Raw genomic sequence first — 11,224 nt, 5'->3', positions numbered from 1 at the left:
CCAAGGTTCCACCGGGGACATCTCCCAGGCAATATCCCACCACTCCATCAAGGAGGTGACCAACGCCCTGTTCAAGAGAGCCGGTGACTGTGCGGGTTTCTGAACCACCCTGACAGTCAGGCAGAGAGATCTATTGGATTCAAAGACATTGCTGGATTCCCTCAGGTACAAAGTGTGATCGACTGCACACATGTGGTCATTAAGGCTCCAACTGACCAGCCAGCCTCCTCCTTCAACAGGAAAAGCTTCCATTTGATCAACATTCAACTGGTCTGTGACCACCAAAAACAGATCTTTCAGGTGTGTGCCCACTTCCCGAAAAGCACCCACGATGCCTACATATTTCAACAGTCACAGGTACCACAGCTTTTCAGGCCCCTGCTCACCTTCAGGGATGGATTCTAGGGGACAAGAGCGACCCATTCAAGATATGGATTTTCAGCGCCTGTGAGGAAACCTCACACTGCAGCAGAGGAGAGGTACAACAGTTACCACCGCTCCACCCGAGTGACCACCGAGCAGCTCCTTGGGCTGCTGAAGATGAGATTCCTTTGCCTGGATCGATCTGGTGGAGCCCTGCAGTATGTCCCAGTGAGGGTCTCGCGTATTGTGGTGGTCTGCTGTGCTCTGCACATTCCAGCAGTGCAAAGAAGGGCGGCCTTGCATGACGAGGGCACATGAATGCCATTCCTCTACTGACGGGGAGGACGTGGAGGGTGATGGACAGGCAGCAATGGATGGTGAACCCCTTGCACTGGAGGCCAGGAACATTGAGCGATGCATCAAGGAGGCAAGAGACAATCTCATACTTACCCACTTCCAGCCACCATGATGGTCACTCACAGAGAAAACAATAAAGACTGACCTCAATGCATGTAGTCTGTCGCCTCCTTTCCATTGGTGTTCCGTGCCTAGTGCCCAGCTGAAACACACACTAGTGCCCATGGGAGATCATATTTAAATGAGGCTGTGCTTACATTGGCATTTCACTGAGGGGGAAGGGGGAAGTCAGCAGCTCACAATTAGGGAATGATAGAATAATCACTTTTACACAATGAATGTTAATGACTTGAACAAAAGAACTTTATCTGAAGCATCACATGTCAGTTATCAAACACCCGTGAACTCCCATGTGAGTCGAGGTGCTTTGCTTTTTACGATTGCGAGTGCTTCTACGAGGCGGGAACCCATCGCCAGCAGCTGGGCTGGAGACAGGCTGCTGATCAGGCTGCCCATTGGCCTGTGATGACTTTAGCAGCCGTCCTCTGATTACCTGAAGCCTAGAAGGCCCCGGCTGCCTGAGGCTTTCCTGCACTGGTGCAGGTCTCTCCTCAGGCATCACAGTTGCTGGAGCTGGGGTCACTGGCAGGGGGGCTGAGGAGTCACTGCCCACACTCAGAGCAACCTGAGGGGAGCCCCCAGCTGTGGAGGATAGTCACTCCTCCTCCCTTTCAAGGCTCGCATGAACCTCCCTGCGCAGAGAAGTACAAAGGATAGGAGAAGACTCCAGGTGCCTTGTCCTTCACTCATCTTGCCACTGCTGTTTCGAAGTCATGGCCAAGGTGATTGTGTGCAGCTCTGGGCACATTTGTGGGATCTGACTCTTCATAAGGGTTGCCAACTTCTCAATGGAGGAATCCATACACTTCCATGCCTGAGACATGGCAGCACTCAAGGCATGATTGGACTTTACCATCATCCACTCATGGCTGCAAATTGCCTTTGGCATCTCTGCCAGATGTTGTCTTACCTTAACTCTCTCTGAAACTCCAGTATGCCCGGTGCTGTCAACACCACAGTCCTGTCACGAGCCTCGGGCTCAGCATAGGCTTGGTCACCCACAATCCTCCGACTGTCAGAGACCATGACTGTCCCAGCCTCAGCCGGCTGCTCAGGCACCAGATTGTGACCCTGAGTCTAAAATCGAGTAGAAACCCAATGAGGTGAAATTATCTGCACTGGTGGAAGGTGCCGGAGATTCATTGGACAGTGTATCCTGTGACTGTGGATCCTCCTCTGAAGTGGAATGATGTCCTCCTTCTAGTCGAGTCTCCTGTGAACATCGACCAGCAAAACATGTGCAGTTTAGCATGAGCAGATCGTGTCATACCAACCAGACATGATGGGGTCTCTAGAAGTGATCTGTATGTTGATGGAAGACAATCCTCACTCTTTAGTGAGGAGACTCCAGTCTAACCATCTGTTATTGAGTGGCCGCCCTGGGACCCATTAGTTCAAGTGCCTCCTCCTCAGCCTTGGAGAGAGGTCTGATGTCTGGGCTGCCTCTGCCAGTCAGTGACGTCTTCCTCCTATTATGGGCCCTCTTGTCCTGTAAGTGGAAAGAGGGAGGTAGTCATACTTCACAGAGAGATCAACATGACAGTTCTGCTCATGGCATCACCTCGCCCCCTACTGGGGTATCCTGTATAGCTCATCCTCCCATCAGCTCTCGGTGGAGTTTATGGGGTGAGCTGTGAAAGAGGGTGGTCTGTGGCTAATATGAATCTGTCAGGATGAGGTGATGCTTAACCCCACTTGCCAGTGCTTCTGTGGTGCCTCCCTCCCTATGTCCAGCTTCATAAGAACATAAGAGATGGGAGCAGGAGGAGGCCTTTTATCCCCTAAAACCTGCTCCTACATTTAACAAGATCTGATTGTCACATTCACTCCACTTTCCTGCTGCCCCCCCATAACTACTGACTCCCTTGGAGATCAAAGATCTGTCTAACTCAGCCCTGAATATATTCAATGACCCAGCATCCACTGCTCTCTTTGGAAGAGAATTCCAAAGATTACTAACCCTCTGACAAATGAAATTCCTCCACATCTCTGTCTTATGAGAGAAACCCCTTATTTTTAAATTGTGCCTCCTAGTTCTAGATTTCCCCACAAGGGGAAATTTCCTTTCAGCATCTAACCTGACAAGCCTCCTCAGAATCTTGTATGTTTCAATAAGCTCACCTCTCAGTTGTCTAAACTCCAATGAGTATATGCCCAAACTGCTCAACCTTTCCTCATAAGACAAGTCCTTCATCCCAGAAATCAGTGAGGTGAACCTTCTCTGAACTGCCTCCAATGCAAGTATATCCCTCCTTATATAAGGAGACCAATTCTGTATGCAGTACTCTACCTGCTGTCTCATCAATGCCCTGTACAGTTGTAGTAAAAGATTCATATTTTTATAGTCCGTCCCCCTTGCAATAAATCCAACATACCATTTGCCTTCCTCATTACTTGCTGCACCTGCATGTTATGTTCTTGTGATTCATGTACAAGGACCCCCATTTCTCTCTGCACTGCAGCATTCTGCAGTCTCGCTTCCTTTCAATAATATTTTGCTTTTCTATTCTTCCTGCCAAAGTGGACAACCTCACGATTTCCCACATTATACTCCAGCTGCCAGATTTCGACCACGCACTTAACATATCGATATTTCTTTGCAGACACCTTATGTTCTGCTCACAACTTATTTTCCTAATATCTTTGTATCATCTGCAAATTTGGTTACAATACATTCAGTTGTTTTGTCCAAGTCATTCATGTAGATCATAAATAGTTAAGGCCCCAGCACTGATCCCTGTGGCAGTGTTTGCCAACCTGAAAATGCCACATTTATCTCAACTCTCTGTTTCCTGTAAATTACCAATCCTCTTTCACAACAAGGTAGATGATTTGAAGGCACAAACAGTGGTAAATGTGTATGATTTAATTGCCAAGGCAGAGACTTGGTGACAGGGTGACCAGGACTGGGAACTGAACGTTCAGGGATATTTGTCATTTAGGAACGATAGGTGGAGGGGAAAAGGAGGTGGGGTAACACTGTTAATAAAGGAGGAAATCAGTGCATTAGTGAGAGGATCTTTGATCGAAGGAGCAAGATGTAGTATCAGTTTGGGCGAGCGAAGAAACAGCAAGGGGCAGCAAACATTGGTTTAAATTTATATAGGTCACCAAACTCTAGTGGTAATGTTGGGCATGGTATACATCAGGAAATGAGAGCAGCATATAACATGGGCAGTACAGTAATAATGGGTGACTTCAATTATATAGATTGGTTCCACCTAATTAGCTCTAATGCAGTGGAGTATGAATTCCTGAATGTGTACAAGAGGGGTTTCTGGAGCAGTATGTTGAAGAACAAATGAGGGATCAAGCTATTTTAGATTTAGTATTATGCAATGAGAAAGGGCTAATTAATAACCTTGCTGTAAAGGAGTCATCAGGAAATAGTGACCACAATATGATAGAATTTTACATTAAGTTTGAAAGAGATACAGTTCATTCTGAAACTAGGATCATAAAACTGAACAAAGGAAACTAAGGTTTGAGGGGCAAGTTGGCTGTGATGGATTGGGAAAATACATTAAAAGATTTGATGGTAGACAGGCAATGGCTAATATTCAAAGAAGTATTACACGGTTTCCAACAAATATACATTCATCCAAGTGTCATGAATAGATGAGAACCAACTGTAAATTGTCATGAACCAAAGAGAACTAACTATAAATTGTGCTTTGTGCACCTGGCTATTAATGTCAACTGCCATTTTATACAGCACGTCTAAGTTTTTACTTCCATGTTCCACTTGTTAAAATGGAGGAGCGAGAGCAGGTGGGACAGCTACTTGAAAGGGTCCAGTCACAGAACCCAGAAGCCACCCTTTTCAGCCTGCTTGAATTTGAAACTGTAGCAGTGGAGGGAACATCTCGTGCAAACCACAGCTGCCCTTCAAGCTGCATATTTTCTCTCTGAGGCCTTTCTTTAAGAACAAAGAAAATTAAAAAGACACAGTCTGCAAAAACAGCAAGAAAACTTGTTTTCTTCCAGCTTTCACTCCATCAAAAAATGTTGACTTCAGCAATTAAAGACCTTGTTAAAAGCAGGTGAGAAAGGTGTCGACAGGTCCCTCTCAGCCTTCACCTGATCTTCCTGTAACATGGTTTGATTTTAAAATACACACCGTTTTGAGCTCCCCCTTGGTGAATCCTTGTTCACCGCTTTCCAATTATAAGGCATAGAAATGAGCACAAACAGGATTTCTTTGTTTTAAAGAAGAAAAGTGAAATTTATTAAACTTAAACTAAAAACTCTAATTTCAGTTAATGCCTAAGGGTACACACCGCGCCCCGCATTAGCAAGCATACACGATACGCACGTGCAAATAGAGACAGAAAAGAGCAGACAAAAAATAAAGTGGAAAGTTTTGAGGCATTGTATGAACAGCTTGTTACAGTTCTTCAAGCTCACCGTATAGTCCATTTGGAGGTTGATCTTCCTTTTTGTTGGGGCCCAGTATTCTTATCAAACCTTGTTCACTGTAGGAGACTTTTCTCTCTTGGCGTTCATGTGTCTTCAGCTGGTTTTTAGTGTTCCGTGAGAAAGTGATGCGAGCAGACAGGAGAGGCTGTGGCGAGTCAGCCATGAAGTCTCTTCAGTCCAGGAGCAAACAGCTTTATTTGTTCAAACAATGTTTCTCGAATTTAAAACACTCAGTTCAAAACACTGCAACAGCTAGTTAGTCATGTGACTAAACTGGTCTGACCACGTCTGTTCTGTGTATTAGGAGCAGTGACTGGTTCCATTGTTCCAACACTGGCTGTTAGTATGCAAAAATTACTTTTCGGCTTGGGGCCTGACAATTCCTTGTAATAGACCCTCTTTTCTTCCCAGCAACAGTTTGAAGTTTAATGTCCATGTGGCGAAATTAATGTGCCTCATTCTTGGCAGGTGGAGGCCTGCATTACAACCTCCATTTACCTTCGAGAGTGCAAGAAGAAGAAAGAGTAAGAGAAGAGGTATTTTCAACAGCTCCTCCCCCACTCGGCATTTCCAGTCAGTGATCTCCAGTTTTTTTGGACTTTTTGACAATTAAAAATGGATTCTCATTTCAACTTAATCTAGGGACAATCCCTACGGAAACACTGCCCTCCACTACAATTCACCACCATTTTGGTATTCACTGCACTCTCTGGGGGAAAGGTCAGGCCTTTTCCCAGTAAAAGGGCTCTAGCTGCCCCTCTGACACTGAGAATTACTATGGGCTTGCTGGTCTCATTTGAGTGATATGGGGTTACATTCCCTTCAAACACAAAACCCTGATACCCTTCAGGAATCCTATTAGCTTTTCCTGCACTGGCCGTAGGAAGCTTCCTGGGTTGCACTCTTACTGCAGTTGAGGTCACAGCTTGCTCTCCTGTGCTTTCCATCAGGTCCATGTCTTCACTGAGTGGGTGTTCCCTGATTAACTGCATTTCCCTTTAGTTTCCAGCAGTCAGCTTTTAAATGCCCCACTTTATTACAATGGAAGCATACAGGTCTCCGGGTCTCACTCTTGCTCACAGCACCTTCCTTTTTGGCTGGAGGAGGGTCCCTGTGTCTCCTGATTTCCTTTCTCTCCTAGGATTGCCTGGGTGGAGATCACCTTCCCACCCTTTGTCCTTTTCAGATTTGTGGGGTGGGGAAAGATTCTCCCCTGGGAAATCGACTCATAAACTAAAGCAAACTCACTGGCCAGAACGCCTGCTCTGACCACACTGCTGCTCCACATGAGTCTTTAGTTTTAGTTTTAGTTTTACAGATACAGCACTGAAACAGGCCCTTCGGCCCACCGACTCTGTGCTGACCATCAACCACCCATTTATACTAATCCTACACTAATCCCATACTCCTACCTATATTCCCCACCTATCCCTATATTTCCCTCCCACCTACCTATACTAGGGGCAATTTATAATGGCCAAATTACCGACCAACCTGCAAGTCTTTTGGCTGTAGGAGGAAACCGGAGCACCCGGAGAAAACCCACGCAGACACAGGGAGAACTTGCAAACTCCACACAGGCAGTACCCTGAATTGAATCCGGGTCGCTGGAGCTGTGAGGCTGCGGAGCTAACCACTGCACGCTCTGTGCCGCCCACAAAGAGTGGGAGAGAGTTTTTAAATTCCTCTAACAGAACTACTTCCCTGAGATTCTCATAGCTGATCTGTACTTTAAGAGCCCTCAGTCACTGGTCAAAAGCAAGCTGCTTACTTCTTTCAAACTCCAGGTTGATTAGCTTGCTTTTTGAGGGTTCTGAACCTTTGGCAATAAGCTTCGGATCCTAATTCATATGACCCGAGGATAGCATTTTTGGTCACTTCGTAATTTAATGAACTCTCATTTGGCAGCAAGGAATTAACCTCATGGGCTTTTCCAGTTAGCTAGCTTTGTGTAAAATAAGGTCTCAGCTGGCCATTTTAGGTGCCTTGCCAGTTTCTCAAAAGACACAAAAAATGACTCCACATCTTCCTCATTGAATTTTTGAATTGATTTGAGTGAGTTTTCGCAATTTTGTTCCCAGCCCTGAATTATGCTCCTCCATATTGGCCATGCTTTCACTAGTTAACTCAAGCCACTTCAACTTTTTCTTCGCATTCTTTCTGGAATATTCTTTCTCTCTCTCTCTTGTCTCTCATGTTCCTTCTCCTGTCTTTCTTTGTCTCTCTCCTCTTTCTCTCATTCTGTATCCTGTCTCTCTTTCTTTTCATGTTCCTTCTGGAAAGCTCTCTCTTTCCGCCTCTCCTGCCTCTCTTTCTCTCTTTTTCCTCCAATTCAAGTTTCTTTTGTTCCAAGTATAACTTTGCTAGCAGTATCCTGTCTAGGTTTGCTTCTAACACTGCTTCTTCTTCTTCAGATTCAAGGAAAAAATAGTTGGCCACTAGCCTTAGGAGTTCAGACTTCCTTGCTTTGCCATGTACAGTGATCCCACACTGCTCAGCTATTTTCCTCATCTCTTCCATAGACAGTGCTTTTACTTACCCCAAGTTACTTCATCCTGGCTTGGAGAGCTACTAGGTTCAGTTGCAGACATGTTAGTATTCAATCACACACAACCACAAGAAAACCTGTGCTAAATTTGGCTTCCCACTTCCGATTTCTCTTGTTTATCTGTGGGTCAATACCAGACAAGCCCCCAAATTTCTGTTGTGACCAGGTGAGAAAGGAGTCTCGGGGTCCCTCTCAGCCTTCACCTGGTCTTACTGTAACAAGGTTTTATTTTAAACACACTATGTTTTAGCTCTCCCTTGGTGAATCCTTGTTCACGGCTTTTCAATTATAAGTCAAGTCCAACCCCGCCAAATTACCGCCCCATCAGCCTACTCTCAATCATCAGTAAAGTGATGGAAAGTGTCATCAACAGTGCCATCAAGCGGCACTTGCTTAGCAATAACCTGCTCAGTGACGCACATTTTGAGTCCTGCCAGGGCCACTCAGCTCCTGACCTCATTACAGCCTTGGTTCAAACATGGTCAAAAGAGCTGAACTCAAGAGGTGCGGTGAGAGTGACTGCCCTTGACATCAAGGCAGCATTTGACCGAGTGTGGCATCAAGGAGCCCGAGCAAAACTGAGGTCAATGGGAATCAGGAGGAAAATGCTCCGCTGGCTGGAGTCATACCTAGTGCAAAGGAGGATGGTTGTGGTTGTTGGAGGTCAATCAGCTGAGCTCCAGGACATCACTGCAGGAGTTCCTCAGGGTAGTGTCCTGGGACCAACCATCTTCAGCTGCTTCATCAATGACCTTCCTTCAATCATAAGGTCAGAAGTGGGGATGTTCGCTGATGATTGCACAATGCTCAGCACCATTCGTGACTCCTCAGATACTGAAGCAGTCGTGTAGAAATGCAGCAAGACCTGCACAATATCCAGGCTTGGACTGATAAGTGGCAAGTAACATTCGCACCACACAAGTGCCAGGCAATGACCATCTCCAACAAGAGCGAATCTAACCATCTCCCCTTGACATTCAACGGTATTACCATCATTGAATCCCCCACTATCAACATCCAAGGGGCTGCCATTGACCAGAAACTGAACTGGAGTAGCCATATAAATACTGTGGCTACAAGAGCTGGTCAGAGGCGAGGAATCCTGCGGCGAGTAACTCACCTTCTGACTCCCCAAAGCCTGTCCACCATCTACAAGGCACAGGTCAGGAGTGTGATGGAATCCACTCCACTTGCCTGGATGGGTGCAGCTCCAACAACACTCAAGAAGCTCGACACCATCCAAGACAAAGCAGCCCGCTTGATTAGCACACCATCTACAAACATTCACTCCCTCCACCACCGACGCACAGTGGCAGCAGTGTGTACCATCTGCAAGATGCACTGCAGAAATGCACCAAGGCTTCTTAGACAGCACCTTCCAAACCTGTGACCTCTACCAACTAGAAGGACAAGGGCAGCAAATACATGGGAACACCACCACCTGCAAGTTCCCCTCCAAGTCACACACCATACTGACTTGGAACTATATCACCGTACCTTCACTGTCACTGGGTCAAAATCCTGGAACTCCCTTCCTAACAGCACTGTGGGTATACCTACCCCAAATGGACTGCAGCAATTCAAAAAGGCAGCTCACCACCACCTTCTCAAGGGCAATTAGGGATGGGCAATAAATGCTGGCATAGCCAGCGACGCCCACATCCCATGAATGAATTAAAAAAAAGAAATGAGCTGAAACAGGCTTTCTTAGGTTTAAAGAATAAAAGTGATATTTATTAAACATGAACTCGAATTCGGTGAATGCCTACATATACACTCCACACCCCTCGTTAGGATGCATACGCATTACGCACATGCAAATAGAGACAGAAAAGAGCAGAAGAAAAATGAAGTGAAAAAGTTTGAGGCAATATCTGAAGAGTTGTGAGAGTTCTTCGAGCTCACTGTAAAGTCCTTTTGTAGGTTGATCTTGCTATTTGTTGTGGCCCAGTATTCTTCAGAAACCTTGTTCACTGTCGGAGAATTTTCTCTCTTGGCGTTCATGTGTCTTCAGTTGTTTTTTGGAGTTCTGTGAGAAAGAGATGTGAGCGGACAGGAGAGGCTGTGGTGAGCCAGCCACAAGTTCTTTTCAGTCCAGGAGCAAACAACTCTCTTTTTTCAAACACTGTTTCTCGAATTTAAAACTCTCAGTTTAAAACTCTGCAACAGCCTGTTAATCACGTGAATAAACTAGTCAAACCACGCCTGTTCTGTGTGTTGGAAGCAGTGACTGGTTCCTTTTTTCCAACATTGGCTGTTCGTCTGCAAAAATATCTTTCCAGCTTGGGGCCTGGCAATTCCTTGTAACAGACCCTCTTTTCTTCCCAGCAACAATTTGAAGTTTTATGTCCATGTGGTGAAATCAATGTGCCTCACTCTTGACAGGTGGGGGCCTGCATGACAACCTCCATTTAACTTCGAGAGCGCAAGAAGAAAAAAGAGTAAGAGAAGAGATATTTTCAATAGCTCCTCCCCCACTTGGCATTTCCAGTCAGTGATCTCCAGTTTTTTTGGACTTTTTGACAATTGAAAATGGACTCCAGTTTCAACTGAAATTCATGTTCGTGTACAGTTAAGTCAATTATCTATTTACTAAATGTTCTTGCCTCTTTTATGCCTTTAACATTTCTTTGTATTTTTGTGACCATGTGTTGCGATGTTAAGCCCCTTCCAGAGTTTAAGAGTGTGTGTTAATAAACCCTACTTCTTTGATTTAAAACTTACAACTGTGGTGTTGTGACTATCCTTTACTAGTCAGGGTTTAAGGGAGGGAAAAAATCAATCACAAATCTGTTTAAGGACAGGTGGTTGGAACAACAGAGAAATTTGTTCAGAAAAAAAGATTAACTATCTGTTCATAACAAAAGGCACAAAAACACAACAGGAAAGGTGCATCAACCGTGGCAAACAAAAGAAGTTAATGATTGCTTTAGGTCAAAGGAAGTGGCTTATAAGGTCACCAGAAAAAGTGGTAAGCCCGAGGATTGGGAGCAATTTAGAATCAAACAAAGGAGGATCAAGAAACTGATAAAAGAAAAAGAGATTATGAATGCAAGCTAGCTCAAAACAGAAAGGAGGATTGTAAAAGCTTCTTTAGGTATGTGAAAAGAAATGGATAAGAAATGCCGACTGTGGGTGCATTGTAGACGGAGACAGGAGAGTTTGTGGTGGAGAATGAGGAAATGGCGGAGAGACTAAACAATTGCTTTGTGGAACTGCTAGAAATTAGTATCAATAAAGAGGTAGCACTCGAAAAATTAACTGGATTGAGAGTTGATAAATCCCCTGGACCAGATGGGCGACATCCCAGAGTGTTGAAGGAGGTGGCTATAGAGATAATGGATGCATTGGTGGTTATTCTACAAAATTCTATAGATTTTGGTTGGGTTCCTGCAGACTGGAAAGTAGCAAATGTAA

Source organism: Heterodontus francisci, chromosome 40, assembly GCF_036365525.1.
Source record: "Heterodontus francisci isolate sHetFra1 chromosome 40, sHetFra1.hap1, whole genome shotgun sequence".
NCBI classification, from domain to species: domain Eukaryota; kingdom Metazoa; phylum Chordata; class Chondrichthyes; order Heterodontiformes; family Heterodontidae; genus Heterodontus; species Heterodontus francisci.
This window is presented reverse-complemented; position numbering follows the sequence as displayed.